We start from the raw sequence: 13,363 nt of genomic DNA on the forward strand, positions 1-13,363 counted from the left end.
ACATCGATGTAATCGCGCGCATCTGATCGTATGTACCGCGATAAGGGACAATGGCTCAACCCTTTTGTGCAGCCCATTGTACTGGACATTCGGACAGTGGCTCGGGGCGAAGCTGCACCCACATGCAAGCAATGCTGAGATTAGCAAAACTGTCATTGTCCTATTGTGCTCCCAGCTCCACCTAGATATGCAAACATACATGCTAATAAATGCTAATATTCCCATTGAGCGATGTGGAATCGAAATCGTTCAATGGAAGTCAAAACGATGCGATCTGTCCAGCTGTACGTTTGATTGTTCCCAAAACGCCGCCGGCCGGGTTTGTCATTGACGCGTCGAGTTTAGAGCTTAATTTGAAACTAGTTTGAAATTAAACTCCCGCTGTTCCATCACGTTGTATAATGAAACAACTACAATTTTTTTTTTTTAAAGATATGATTTTACGTTCCTAATGTAATAGACATTCAAGATCATGTGCAGGTTTTGATAAAATAAATCGTATACAAAATAAAATATCCCCAACTCAAACCTACAATAACAATAAAATAAGGTAAATCGTATAGTTTTTGTTGCACAGTAAAACTTCAAAAATATTGTAAACACACCATTAGATTTTGGTCTGTGCTAGTTTGAACACGTTTGACAGAAAAATAAAGCATTTATTTATTGAAAAAACAGCAAATCACTCCAAATGTAACACTTCAACGTCCAAATTACAAACTATATCCATTTTAAAACATCAATTAGTAATGATTTATTTAATTGTTGATTTCGAACTGTTTCGTTGTCTATAGAAGGTTTTATTGACCAGAAACATTTTTCCATCGCCATAATGACGAAAACAGATCAGCGTGTAGTAAAAACCACGGCACCATCAATAGAGTTCAATAGTTTCAATAGAGTTTGTTATCCATCTAAAGAGTTCACAAATTATTAACACAAACAGATATCACAAAAACATATTGAAACAGTAAACCACCAACAGTTGCAGCTAAAACTTCGCATTAAATCAGACAATTAACATGTAATACTAATTTGTTTAAATACTGTACCATGACATGTTATCATCAAGCACTGACGTCTGGCTAGTCCAATTAGTAGACTGAAAAGATCGTTCCAACCAAGGTAACATTTACAGCAATTACTATAAAAACCAGAGGGTTGGGGACATGAAGCACTTGATGAGTGAAATCGTTACATGAATATGTAGCAGGGGCTGCGGCTGCTGCGGCCTTGTAAAAAGTAACATAGCAAAAACTGCACTTTGTAACGTACTGTTGGCTTCCTGCACTCTGCACTCGGTAAACTATTGGTTATGTTTTGTATGGCGTGCAAGTTAGTTATGTATTGTTTATTGTCAACAATCCTCAGCTAACGTGGTTTGAACAGTTGTTGTGTTGTGAATATTTTTATTGCCTTACTTTAGGAACAACATTTTGACCAAAGTTAACTCTAATTTGAACACCAAGATCTGGTATTCATTACAGAAAAACATATGTTCATTAATTATGTACATCATTGGAGTAACCAGGATGTAGGTCAGAGGTTGAGTAGTTGAAAGTCCTTTAATGAAAATGATAGCTAACTGGAAACGTTAAGCCTGAGTGTAAACCACGAATTTCTTAACTGGAATCAGTATAATATGTAAAAAATATTTCCAGTGGTTGTCGAACTATTGAGGTACAACACGAGCTGGTCGATAACATACACGTTTTCTTGATACATACAAACAACTATAAAATACTATATACCTACGTATACGTAAGTGATAAAACCACATTACCTCAAGGCATCTCAGTACGAATTCAGTGGAGTTTTATGGGGTAATAATGATTTTTCCCATTTTTGACTCTAAAAACAATTAATTTCAAAACTTATTTCCAGACCATTTTGTAGAGCTTAAAAAAAGAAACAATTTTGTGTATTGCAGCGTTGTTGTATGCCTAACGGTTACGGAGATAATTTAAAAAACTCAAAATTCACATGTTATTCTTATGGAAAATAAATAAACTGTTGCTTGTTTATGGATATATTTTGATCAAATTTTTCAATTTCGTTAATTTCATAATAAGCTATTCACATTTCAATAAAAAAAACACATCTCAATACCTTCCCTGTATTAGCAAACCTAGGTACTCATTAAAATTAATGTTAATAGGAAATAAATCTTACCATTTTCAAGGAACATTTTAGTAGAAATCCAGCTAGGTAGATGGAAATTCGCTTAGTCTGTAGGTTTTGGCGGGACATTATTTAAAGTAGAACGTATTCAATAATTTAGAAACCTGTCTCAAGTTTTAAGTAATTATTTAGATCGACAGATCAACCATTAATAAAATATAAATATGTTTATGAAAGGTCTAATCACATTTGTCGTCACCTATAAACTATTTATGTTTTCAAATAACAAGTAATGTAGATATATTTGAAAACAGGATCTTTTCTTCGTGTTTAATACGTAAAAAGTACAAATGCATTTTTAAATTATTAAGTCAATCTTATTATTTTAATCGTATATTAAGTAAAACCTAAAGTAGCAAACCTTGGCAATCGTCAGAATTTCCAGTTGCTGGATTGAATATTTCTACATTTTTTAATTACAATAAATTAATAGATTGATTCCCATTTCAGATACTAGATATTTACACACATTGACTACAGCAAGTGCGTAGGTTTACTGGTAATCCCAGGTTATTCAGGTTGGCAACGTGTGACAGGTGTAGGCTATTCGTCCATTACGGCGAACTACAGCAATTAATTAATTGTTCTCCGTAAGAACAACATTGCTGGAGGCAATGTCCTCCAAACTCGATAACTCTAAACGAGATAAATTTCGAACAATTTATGCTTGATTATTTTATACAATTAAACTGAAACTTCGTTTTAGTTCAGATAAATACTACCTAACTAGTTTGCATATTTATAATGTAGCAAATATACAGGGTGAATAAAAAGTCAAGATTCGCCCCCCTCTAATATTTTTCCAAGTAAATATACAGAGATATCCTTTTGGTGGTCAAGCACTCCTACCAAGAAGTTTCATTTTATCATTTTGAAATTTTTGAGTGTCCCCCCAAAAGGGGGGATTTGGGGGGCATCTCAAATATTTTAAATGTAAACCCCCTTCAAGTGACACCTCATTTTGAAGTGTTTACAAAAACTTAAAGAATGGTGAAAACTAGAGGTCGCTATCTCTTCTCTATCCAAAATGGTAGCCCGTAAAATGTTGTGGAAAATCAACGGTAAAATTGTTAATATTGGCTGCCATTTTGGATAGAGAAGAGATAGCGAGCTCTGGTTTTCACCATTCTTTAAGTTTTTGTAAACACTTCAAAATGAGGTGTCACTTGAAGGGGGTTTACATTTAAAATATTTGAGATGCCCCCCAAATCCCCCCTTTTGGGGGGACACTCAAAAATTTCAAAATGATAAAATGAAACTTCTTGGTAAGAGTGCTCGACCACCAAAAGGATATCTCTGTATATTTACTTGGAAAAATATTAGAGGGGGGGGGGGTTCTTGACTTTTTATTCACCCTGTAGTTATAGATTCTTTAGTCCATAGTTTCAGACACAATCAAATTTACGTTAACAATTAAGGAAAAAATTGAATCCCGAACAACACAAATAACAATTCCATCCAAAGATGTTGTTATATGTTAAATGTTTGACGTTATACTCTACAAAAATAATACAAATAAAGACCAATTTTGTAAATGCAACTTTATACATTAATCAAACTCGTAATTCGTATTTAAATTAAATTTCTTTTCGGGAAAACAACCCCCCCAAAAAAACTGAATTTAAATAGTCCCCAAAAGTATAAAATGTATCCAAGTGTTAATTTATCTAACGACATTTATCTTGCAACGTCCGCGTGTCCAGTATTGTTATACATGGCAGCTTTGTATAGCTTAGTCAGGATTTACGCTTATTTAGTGAGTTTCAAAGATTTCCGAGGATGTGAATCGAAAGGAATATAAAGCCGCAGCTGCAACCCACCTATTTGTACCACGTGCTGGGGCGTCTTGAGCATGGTCTTGATTCTTAGCCCGTGCCCCCGTCGCCGTCGTCGGCTTTTTGGCGGTCCGCCCCTGCAAAACGAGTTTAAAGGTTCACCCCTCTTTTTTATCCCGCCCTTTGATATATTTTTTGCACCTCGAAACTGGTTCCTTTAACTTATAAGTCGTTTTAGAACTGTTGGAGAATTTAGCTTAAAACGTTAAAGCAGAAATTGAGAGGAATGCAAAAAGCTTAACATTTTTATTTCTTTAAACATGTTGTTAAAAGAAGTTGGCATATAAGAGAGTGACGGAAAATTGGCTCGTAAGGGATGTGGTACGTAAAATTATCATATTAAACAACTAATTCTGTAATAGTAGGATGTGGAAGCACTGTGGATGCGATGCTCCCTGGTGTGGATTAACGTCCGCACTAGTGAGTACTACGACTATCCGCAGTACTATCCTGTTAATTAGACCAATTTGTTAATTACAAGGGAAAATGTGGTTCGGATTCCACTATAAACTGTAGGTCCCTTAGTTCCCATTGGCTGTATAGGTTCTTAATTAATAGCTGCTGGCTAAGGAACATGTCGGCCTTAGTCACTGACAAGACTACAAGATCGCGCCACTCATCCTACACTCATCCTTCACTCATAGTTGGGTTAAAACACGCACATAGAGGCGTCCCAATCTTAAATAATTAAAATAATTGATTGATAATTGATATGGTCCAAGGGCGTTAGATCATAATGCTTGCCAATGAATCATCTGAAAAAAATTATGACATGAATTAATAATACTTTACTTTTAGAGTATCAGATACTTACTGATAAAGTATAAGTCTACTATTTACACAGGATGTTAAAGAACATTAGGTAATTTATCACCATGTTAAGATCCCAGGGGAATTTCAATGTTCTGTTACTTTGTATGATATGGTATAATAGGATCAACAATATGTAGATCATAATCGGAACAAATGTGGATAGCGTCATGCTCTACTTTACTAGCTAGAAAATCATATTGTGTTTGTCGCCCCAATAAATTCAATATTATACATTGAATCTATCATATTATTCGATCCTAGAGTGAAAATTAACGTAGAACTTGATATAGTGTGAATTAATTTCACTCCCTTTCCTTCAGAACCGGGTTGGATTTTTTTTCATAATTGGGTACAAAATTGAAATCAAGATGGGATTTGCATTGGGGCAATCAATAACAACATAAAATGCAGCATTTATTTGCTAATTTTTCTCTCACCACTTCTGTAAAGGCATAGTCAGGAGGTTGGTGAAATGCACATTGCAGCCCCAGACAGGTCAACCAAGTCACCACCATTGTCTCCACCGAAGAACAAGACCGACATTATATGCGTCTCGCCGTTCCCATGCTTCCTGTTGGAATCGGATATCTCCATTGTTTGGGGTAACCAGTTTTACTAATCTTCGATTCTGTATTTCACGTCGACGAAAACCAGGGCGAAATTAAAGAATAGCGAGAGTGAAGCCTGAATAGAAGGGAAAGAACTGGTTCGGAAGAACGAGACCGAGGGGAGTTTCAACGGAGTTTGTAGATTCTAATGGTCTAGTATTGATTTATGACTAGGCTAGAGAATCTAGTAACAGTTGAGGTAGGTACTAATGCGGTTGGGTCTAGTTTCACCTGCGATTGATAGTAATGTGGCGTGTATTATGAATTATTGAACTGGTTAAGGGATAATTTAGTCTAGGGGACATCTATAGACATTTTAAACGTTGCGAATTGATTATAGCTCTAGGGGTATGGGATACATTGACGAGATACACTAACGAGAATTTTTTTAAATATGATAGGATGGACCATACTCATTGAACCAATTCGCCGATGATTTTTTGACAATTGTATACAACGGTTGATTTTGTGAAAATTTTGAATGTTGATTTCAAATTATAATTAACGTGCTAAAAGTAGGAATGGAACAGAGATGACCTTAAAATACAAAAAAATACGAAGCATTGGTGCATACGTTTTGAAAATTAAATTAGATTGCGGATATGCAGGTAGGAGTGTTTTCCTTTAATGTTTTCCACATCCATCAAACTTTTGAAAATCTATAGATATTATTGGCTTTAAGCAGACACCGACTCCAGATCAACGATTTTATTGGATAAGCACAATTATCAACACAATCATTGACAATTCTCAAACTTTTATATTGTTAATCAGCACGATTCGAATGCTCTGTATTTGCTGGACCACTGGACCGAAACTGACTAAATTTTACAGTCTGTCAAGCGATTTTGAATACTTGGATCAATCATAACTTCGGACCGTAAAGGTAAAAGTCGCGGGCACATTGTGTTGAAGGGCAGTGGGCAAAGCACGTTACAATACGGGCAATCAAGGGCAAAACAGCTGCGTAGTGCGTCGTAAACATTTCAAAACCGCTCGTAAACCCGGCATCGTACACGTTTTGGGGCTTATTCTGTAACAAAGTATTGTTATGTGGACGGAAATGTTGGGTAAATAAACTAGTGGTAGAAACAGTTTGGGGTAATTTAATCAATTTGTATCAGAACTCTGTGGGGTGCGCACATAATAAAACATTATTCGTTATTTTTGTTTATTTTTTCGTTTTAGTATCAAAACCAATAAATTAGATGTCTAAATACCAATAAAGTATATGGATTGTCTAGGAATAATACTTTTTAGTTTTTTGTTTCTTTTTACTTTTTTATAGTGTTCATAGAATGCACACAACAAACAACAATAATTCCATAAAAATAAATACATTAGGTACTCATGAATAAATCCAATACAAAATTTAATATAACCTACAGTTTCCAACTTCTTTAGTCTAATTTAGAAAAAAACACGAACTCTTCTAAGTAGTTCGTAAACTGACTGATACAGCACGGTCTTTTCAAAGAGGGTGACATGGGTTCAAAACTATATTTTGTACACTAAAGTGAGACGTTGAAAGTGAATTTAATTTAGTAAGCTTTCATTGTTAAGTTTGAACAGGATGATGTATTTTGTTTTATCGCTATAATTCTAAGGAATATTTTCATAAATTGAATAGAATAATGTAAAATTATCAATATAATCTGTTTCGTTTACACAAAAACGATAAAACAACAAAAAATTAAAATTGTCATAGTCTCCATGATTGCTGAAACAAAGGAGATTGATTAAAAATAGTGTTGGCCGTTTCAAGGTTGAACTCAGTACAATAAAAGAGTAAAGATACAAGTATTCTCTCCAATACCAGCTGATTGATCATATGATTGGTCTTTGCGGTCACCGGTTCAATCAATAAACCATTACGAAACCATCGACTTATTTTGACCTTGAGAGGAACATGGAATTCTTCAATGTTAGTGAATGTGTCGTTCGTTAACATGAATATTTTGCCATTGTAAAACCTCCATAACAATAGTTAGTTTTAAACTAGTCTACTTGGTATCTGGAGGAATGTTCAAAAATATTGTATGGTTTAAATCTGGTTACATTCGATTTGGCATTCACTTTTCAATATAAAGTGTATAAACACGTTTTTATTAGCAACTTAAAAGGGATAAATTTGTCGCGATTAAAATTAATATGAGGTGTTTCTACCGTTAGGTCAAATATTAGACAATCACATACGAGGTCTGATCGTTGCGTTATTGTTAAATATTACATCATGGAATCATATGTTTATATTGTTGCAGTTGTTGAATAATAAATCACTAGAACAGGTGTTTCGTTGGTTGTGTTGCAGTATTGTTTAATATTTTAACAGGTGTATATATTTTTTTACTATGAACTTAACAATTTACCAACTTTAGAAGAACAAAATATTTCTAATCTAAAACATGTAGGATGTTGTTGCAAAATGCAACATATAATGATTTACTTCGACTCACTAAAATAAGGGGAAACAAATTTGATTGAAATGTTAAGCGTTTTACCGGTTGTCTCGTCGGCTGTAGACACAACTACGACCTCTAACTCCAGACGGCAGGGGCGGATCCTAGATATGACAGGTGTAAGTGTGTGTGAGTGTGAGTGAATCACTCAGTCACTAAGTCTGTCTGTCTAGCCACTCAACAGACAGCCCTAATCAATGCAGGCTACAGGTTACCCCTTCATGTTTTTGGTAAACCCCATCGTCAGGCCAGGGGCAATTCTACAGGGTGTCCCATAAGTAAAGTGCCAAACTCTGGGAATAGGTTCTATGGGTCAAAATAAAGAGAAAATCAAGAATAAAGTTTTTTTCAAAAACGCTTCGTTTACCAGATATCCGCCATTTTGTATTTTTTACTAAATAATTTATATCTTCTGATTTTTTCAACCGATCCTTATAAAACTCGGTAAGTATGTTTAGATAAAAGAGACCTACTGTAGAAAAAAAATTCAACTTGGTCCAATTTAAAATTTCAAAATGGCGGCCATTTTGAACATTTAATCTAAAATTACGGGAAAACGGTAAAAAATACAAAATTGTACTAAGAACACTTTTTTTTATAAAATTTTATTTCCAATCTATCAACACCAAAAACATGAAAATCGAACAAAAAATAACCGAGATACATTAAAATGTGTGTTAAGAGGCAGCAAAAAATCCATTTGTTGTAAATAGCCCCAATCACCAGATCAGCTGTTTTTAGAAAATAATTGTAATTGGTATAATTCATATTTTTTCAACCGACCTGTATAAAACTCGATAAAAGAGACCTACTGTAGAAAAAAATTAAACTTGGTCCAATTTAAAATCTGAAAATGGTGGCCATTTTAAACTTGTAATCTAAAATTAACAAAACAATAACCGAGATACATTGAAACCATTTATTGAGTGACAACATAAAAAATGAGGAAACTAATTAAATACAAAATCAAATCTTAACAAATGATAGCTTTTTTGAAAGTTATCAACTACAACAAATGTTCCATGTGTCCTCCATTCATTTCTACGACACAAACCATCCTCTTTCTCATCGACTCCCTCACTCTTTCAAATACCCCAGGCTTTTGTCTTATCACTTCACAACCTGCTACAATTCGTTCCCTTAAGTCCTCAATACTGTCAACAGGGGTATGGTAAACCAAAGATTTTAAATAGCCCCATACAAAAAAGTCCAGGGGATTAAGGTCAGGAGACCTGGCAGGCCATGGGATGGGCCCCCCACGCCCTATCCATTTATTTCCAAACACTTGATTTAAATGTCGCCTTACATCCAATGAAAAGTGTGGTGGCGCACCGTCTTGCATAAACCACATATTGTTTCTCAAATGAAGGGGTAAGTTTTCTAGCAATCCGGGAAGATCTTGTGTTAAAAAGTTTAAGTAAGACACACCATTAAGTCGGTTGGGTAAAAACCATGGCCCTATAAGATAGTCCCCAACAATGCCTATCCAAACATTGAGAGAAAAGCGCACTTGATGCCTTCTTTGTGATATCTCATGGGGATTTTCATCGGCCCAGAAGTGATTATTATGAAAATTAAAAATTCCTTCTCTCGAGAACCCAGCCTCATCGGTAAATAAAATGTTGGAGAGAAACAGAGGAAGTAATGCGATCTGTTGCAAGAACCATTGACATAAGTTAATACGGGGTGGAAAGTCCCTATCGGTTAGGCATTGCACCCTTTGGATATGGTAAGGATACAACTGCTGATTATGTAGAATCCGCCACACAGAACTTTTTGAAATACCATGTTCAAGCGATATTCTTCTAACACTAGTACTTGGGTCTTCTTCCACGGCCGTCAAAACTCTTTCTTGATTATTTAATGTATCTACAGAAACAGCCCGTCCGGTCTTCTCAGTGAATTTTAGTGTTCCTCGTTCCCTCAAATTCCTGTGAACATTTACAAACACTTTCCTACACGGAATTCGTCGGTTGGGGAACGTTTCTGCGTAAAGGCGGCATGCCTCACGCGAATTCCCATTACCTAAGCCGTAAAAAAAATGAATATCAGCTAGCTCGACATTAGAATAGCTATGGTTCGGCATTTAAATAAACTTAGAAAATATCAACCTAACCTGATCACAATGATGATGTTTAAAGTAAACAGAACAATAATAACAACAATGCAACTCAACAAACACATGTTTTTCAATCAGCTGTTCAGCTGATTGGGGCTATTTACAACAAATGGATTTTTTGCTGCCTCTTAACACACATTTTAATGTATCTCGGTTATTTTTTGTTCGATTTTCATGTTTTTGGTGTTGATAGATTGGAAATAAAATTTTATAAAAAAAAGTGTTCTTAGTACATTTTTGTATTTTTTACCGTTTTCCCGTAATTTTAGATTAAATGTTCAAAATGGCCGCCATTTTGAAATTTTAAATTGGACCAAGTTGAATTTTTTTTCTACAGTATGTCTCTTTTATCTAAACATACTTACCGAGTTTTATAAGGATCGGTTGAAAAAATCAGAAGATATAAATTATTTAGTAAAAAATACAAAATGGCGGATATCTGGTAAACGAAGCGTTTTTGAAAAAAACTTTATTCTTGATTTTCTCTTTATTTTGACCCATAGAACCTATTCCCAGAGTTTGGCACTTTACTTATGGGACACCCTGTATAAGGGATGACAAAAGAGGGGTGGGAACTCGGACGTTATCAGGTACCGAGTGGTTTCTCCCCCCCCCCTCCCCCCCTGGCGGGGTGGCAATAGAAGCAATTTAACAGTACTTAATTTTAATCGGCTCGATTCAATGGTATGGGGATCTTTATTGCACAATCCACACTTGCTACATCATTCAGACATGGAGATGTAGTCAAAGTGTGGCATTGAATTTTGATTATTTTTCCAATTCTTCGTAAATATGTTAAATATTATAATTTACACATAAAAAATATAATGTTATTCAGTTTTACACAATTATGTAGCCTACCAATTGGCGAACACCTTTTACATAATTGTTCAAACTATTTTTAAATTTTGCTTGTATAGTTGGAAACCAAATTCTCTACTACATCAAGATTTAAAACAGTAAATTAGTTTGGATTATTATTTAAAAAAATGTATTTTATTTGGGTTGTTAATTTTGCAAAAAAAGTAGTTAATTTATATTTGAATGTTCTTCTAAAATTATTAATACAGTCGAGTCATAACAGTTTTTTGTAAGAGACTTTAACAAAACTGCAGGCTTGCCTATATAATTTTTCACACAGAAAAGGGATTTTTACCTTCATGCAGCCTGTGCTACCTTCATAACGTTGTTTTAAAGACCAAGTTTGGCGCAAAGGTAAAAACGACGAACCTGAAGCACTATTTCAATTTATTTTAAGTATATCTTCACGTACCCTAAAATTGCTTATTATTGAAAAACTAAAAACATTTCATATATTTATGTACCAATGTATGTATCAAACTCACAGAGCACTTAGTACTTCACGACAATTAAAACTTTCTAAAGAACGACTCCAAAATGGGCAGTCTAGATCGCTGGGAAGATCAGAGCTCCCCTTCTTTTCAACTCGCGGTCTTTCGAAACCGAAAACCAATTTAAATTGGGTCCCAGGTGTTTACACGGGATTTCAGGACCTCCCCTCCAGACGGTCGCGGGATGTTACAAAGTCCCAAATCCCAGGCGCGGCTGGACTCGTCCCCCCGCGAAAGTCTTTTCTTATTCAAATTATTCAACCCGTTTGAGAAAAACGGGAGATATATTGAGCTCTTGTATTGTCTGACCGCGAGTTAGTGTGACCTCGAGGGGTTGCCGGAGACGTTGAAAAAGTCACATATTTACTTTCCACGGTTCATTATTCGTTGGAGAGCGGTTACTAAATAAATCACAGTTGTGTGATTGTGAGGCGCTTCTTTTTAAGGTGTACATTTTGGTTTAAAAAAGGTTATGTCAAATAAGTGTTAAAATTTAAGGATTTATATAAGTCCAAGACGCTAACGATTCCAAAAATTGCAGTACAAAATATATTTTAATTCAAAACACGTCAGAAACCATTTTCACAATTAAAATATCTAAAAACATTTTACCTATTTAGTGTTGCCATATCATTACTACAAGCTTGAATATTTGTTTCAATTTGTATTCCAACTCCAAGCACAACGTACATGATGATGTTAGCACGGCACAGTTTTGAACACTGCTGTTATAGGAATGTTGTGTGATAAATCAAGTGTGCATGACTGTGAAACATATGGGATGTCGTGTCTCTTCGGGTTTGTGGCTTTTAATGTCTGCGGAAACTGTTGCTTCATTGGGTAAGTTGTTTAGTTGTATCTCAAATGTAAAATATTGTATTGTAGTGTATAATATATTGAGTTTAAACGTAAGTTGATTTTGTTTTTGGAACATAATAAAATTAATGTAAACTACTTATACAAAGAAAATAGTGTGAAAATCCTAAGATTACAGTAGTTGTGTTCAATCTTAATGTCTTGTATTACAATATAACATTGTTTCTTCAGTAACTATTGTCTTCACGCTATTAATTAATGATGTGATCTAAAAAGATACTTTAGGTAGTAACTATACCTGAGTTTTTAGACGGCTCCCTTACAAAAAAAACATAAAAATACCAATGGCGTCGAAGTACAAGTAAAAAATAAATAAAACGTTTACGGTATATGGAACGTAGTGACGGCGACGCTGTGTTCGGCACCTTGTACCCATATCACGTTCCCCGCAATTCAGGCGTTGTCCACTTCAAACTCGAGTGATATCGATCCTTGCCTTTGTCTCATCTTTGCAAGCTTTATGCAAACTTTTCGTGAAAAATGTTTACATTACACTGCTGAGTCAAAGATAAATGGAACCTGTAGGTTTAACAACATACTATGCAATATGTATTATGAAAATTGATTGCGTATGGGTAATATAAAATGATTTCGTATAGTGGTGTGTAGGTTTAGAATAGCTTTTTTAACGTATATATGTAAAAAAATCAAATTTAATCCTTTTTCAATCATTTAAACATTTGTATTATGGATTTTCAATATTTTAGACAATAGCTTTTAAATACCGTCGCTGTCCATAAACTGATTTATCTATTTTCACCCCACGCTGTAAATGAAAAAAACATGTGACTGTAATTAATTTCTTCCATTTGTTTAGATTTTCTGTTTATATTTTGTAACAAGCATGACAACCCATAAGGCCCATGTTAGTTTTTTAAAATTTCAAATTCAATTTTTGTGCTCATTTTTGAGCCTATATTAATTTATAAAGGGAATTCTGCGCATCTACAGGTAAATATCTTTCTAACAGTATGCGTATATTTTCCTTGCAATGCACACGAGCTGAGAAAAAGGTTTTAAAGAAACATGGTTGCCTATAAAGATTCCAATTTAAATAACATATAAATGTGTTCATGTTATTTTTATCGAAAAAAAAAACTAACTCTATGCATAAATAAAA

The sequence above is a fragment of the Macrosteles quadrilineatus genome, unplaced genomic scaffold (genome assembly GCF_028750875.1).
Source record: "Macrosteles quadrilineatus isolate MER2022 unplaced genomic scaffold, UCM_ALF_1.0 Scaffold_4__1_contigs__length_99947679, whole genome shotgun sequence".
Classification (NCBI taxonomy): domain Eukaryota; kingdom Metazoa; phylum Arthropoda; class Insecta; order Hemiptera; family Cicadellidae; genus Macrosteles; species Macrosteles quadrilineatus.